The sequence below is a fragment of the Lutjanus erythropterus genome, chromosome 3 (assembly GCF_056507025.1).
Source record: "Lutjanus erythropterus isolate fLutEry1 chromosome 3, fLutEry1.hap2, whole genome shotgun sequence".
Lineage (NCBI taxonomy): Eukaryota > Metazoa > Chordata > Actinopteri > Lutjaniformes > Lutjanidae > Lutjanus > Lutjanus erythropterus.
In genome coordinates this window covers 5,070,197-5,073,608 of record NC_139319.1, presented here as the reverse complement: position 1 = coordinate 5,073,608, position 3,412 = coordinate 5,070,197, and positions in this window count along the sequence as shown.

Sequence of the window (3,412 nt, the reverse complement as noted above, 5' to 3'; positions counted from 1 at the left end):
GTGAGCGTTCACATTAAATCGATTTTGTGTTTCAGTGAGGCTACAGTTGATGTGGAAAGATGGAGATTGTAAACTTTCGCTGCATTGGCTGAAAGTTGTGTTTGTTGGTTTGACAAGTTAATTTCCTGCCTTTATGCGAGGTTATTTAGAATCATAAAAAGAAAAGCTGCTAAATAATGGCATGTTGGCATAGAAACAACCCTGAAAGTCATATTGCAGTCATGTTTGCCTTTGATACTTGCGTGGCTGAATGGTAGCTTTCAGAAAAAAGAACAAGAATACAGAATGAGATCTTTTCTCTTTAGAAAAATCAGCCTCCACAATACGGCTGAATACACTCATCAGCTAAACCCTGGAGAGGGCTTTTTTTCTCTTTTGATGGGTGTGAGGTTGAATAAAGGGGCTCAAGTTTAACTTTTTAATTTAGTGCCACTTATATTTTACTATCAATTTGACCTCTGTCACTATTGTTTTTAATCATAAAATCAGTTCCAGACAATCAATGTAAATTCAATCTTTGTTATGACACAATGTGTGTTTGCTTTCTTATTATTCATGCTTTCATTAGACGTGTCCTTCTCTGGTGCAAGAGTTAACCAGCTGTAAGTGTGTGTTCTCTCTTTAACAGTGTTGAACACACTTGATCAGTGCCAAAACCTTGTGCAGCCCATTAGTTTGTATCTTAGAGTTCAAGTATAGTTCCTCCATGTATCTAACATCGTCTGTGGCAGACTGGAACAAATTTAAAATCATTTTTTCAGGCTAATGTCAGGGCTGAAGCAGACTGATTTGTGTTAATTACATCCAGGCCACAGAAGGTGGTTTATTGTAACCCACCAGAGTGAGACAGACGAGACCGGAGCAGTGCGGCTCAAGTTGTGAAGTCTCTAAATCGACACGCAGGGCATTTATTTAAGATTTAATCTGACTATTTTAGAAATTTTGTACTAGGATGTTAATCATTAGGAGTGTCGTGACTTCCTTTATAGATCAAAAATCAATTGAAAAAGCAGGCTCAGAGATAATCCCTGTGTTTTTGTTTCCCCTCCCACTAGTCTGTGTCACACGTTACCGTTCAAATTACCCACAAGGCCACCCTTTTTAAATGGAAGCTGGTGGCTTTTTGCAAGTGGAAAAAAAAAATCAAACCTTCTGCCATTTAGGGGCTTTTTTTTTGTTCTTCATGTTTAACAGATTGTCCCCTGACTGGTGAAATAAGTCACTGTTTTTGTGTAGTACATTCCAGAATTACATGTATACGTAGATTTATGACAGTTATATCACACTTGATACCACGTAGTTTATCTTTTTAAAAAAGAATTTGAAGCTGTAAAGGAGAGTTACAGAGTCAGGACATAAAAACCAGTGATCGGTTGATCTGAAATCAAAACTCGATATAGCATAGCCATCAGTGCTGGAAAACTCGGTTTTACTCGATCGAAAGTTAAATCGTGACCTTAAAATCGAGTCGCCATATTGGATCGTGGATTTTGAGAATCATGATGTCCTTATTGATAATGGTGGAAATTACGAATGTCATCGATGTTATGAAGTCAGTACACCTGATCTGTGCACCTCGGGATGGAAAATATATCGATATCATGATAAGAAACTAGATTTCGTCTTAGATTTTGGATATTGTTATACCATGATGTGAGACAAGTGTCATCTTTTCCTCGTTTTAAGGGAAAGTGCTGTATTTTTCTGAACTTAACGGAATCTTCTTTTATTTATCTTTACCCGCTTAGTCATCATTTCCACATTACTGATGATTATTTATCAAAAAGTTGTCTTAATATTTGTGAAAGCATCCCTGCAGTATTGTCGCAATATCGATATTGAGGTATTTAATCAACAACATTGTGATATTTGAATTTTTTTTCCTGTCACCTGCCATGACGGGTATTTAAAAAAAGAAAAAAAGAAAATGTGTATATCAAGATATATATTGTGTATCGCAAAACAGCCTGAAAATACCTTATTTATAAGCCGTATCTGCCTGCACCAATCTTAAGAAATTGATTGCATACGAATAGCTGGTTTGATTTGAGGCAAGTACTTTAATGGATTGAACTTTATTGAAAGGTTTCATCATCTGTTTATCGTTCTCTTCTGTGTCCTGGAAACATATAAATGTGTCCTTTGTTGAAGAAAATATCAAGTGGCACTAGACGACATGGAAAGTTTCGCTGTGAAGCCCTCGAGTGCTGAGTTTTCTCTGTGTGACAGCACTTTGGCAAAAAACGATCAGATTGGAAACAGACTGTGTTCCTGTGAAAGTCTGGATTTTATAAAAAAAAAAAAAAGTAGATCTGACCTTCAGATTGCGGCGTTGTTTTGTAGGCCAGCAAGCAAACACAAGAGAACACCAAACAAAGTTAGTCTGGTGTGGTGTGATTTGTTGTACTGAAGTTTGTCTGTTTTCCTTCGGTGGATTTGGCTGAGATAACCGGTGGTCACATCGAGTGTGTTGGTCAGCAGATTCTCACAGAAAACCTGGTGTGATGTTTGGACTGTAGGGGGCAGCAGTAGGACTTCAGTATCAAAGGTGCATCACGGTTTAAAAAGGGAACGCGTCAAGTGTTAAAATTGAGATAATCCAGCTGTCACATCCAAATTTATAATGCATAATTTCCCCTGTTTGTAACCAAATCTAACCAAACTTATTGGTACATTGGCTTCCTGTTGCCCAGTGTGAGTGTTTATTTAGTTTGATAATCTTGAGAAGTTTTGTCAAACTTTTATGCGTATTTGGCCTAGTTTGGTGATTTTTTTTTTCCCCCTTTACACGAGAAGAAACCTCAAGCACCTTATTGCCAGTGTGGCATCAGAGGTCACTGTGGTGAACTGTTCAATGTCATTGTCACACCTTTATATTGATGTTTGGACTGACTGACACACACACACACACACAGACACACGCACACACAGATCCTCAAGGTGAAGGGTCTGTCGTTAAATCGTCTCTTAAGCGAAACACAGAAGCGGCGCTGCAGGTTGAAACACCCCGGAGAAGAACCAAAAACAGCCTTTGAGGCGTCATCTAACCTGTCTTGAACTGAACCAGTTTTGTAGACCAGTGTTATAAAAAAAAGTCTGCTTTTTACAGCCTGGCTTTTGAGGAAAGATGTTTACGTGACTGTTTGTTTTTTTTTATATATATTTACATGTATATCAAGTTTTTTAAAATTTCTTTTGAAACAAAGGCTATCATTCAAAGAACCCTTGTTCCTGAGACGAGCACCTAATGATTCCTAAAGATGGAAGGTAACTGGGTGGTGTCTCTTTTTTTCTTTTTTCTTTTTTTGAATCCCCACCCTGCCCCACCCTCTATTCTGGAGCACATGGTACGATCCGTGGAGACCAAGTTCACTAAGTGAGGACAGAGAGGAGAAGAAGCAAGTGAGATAAA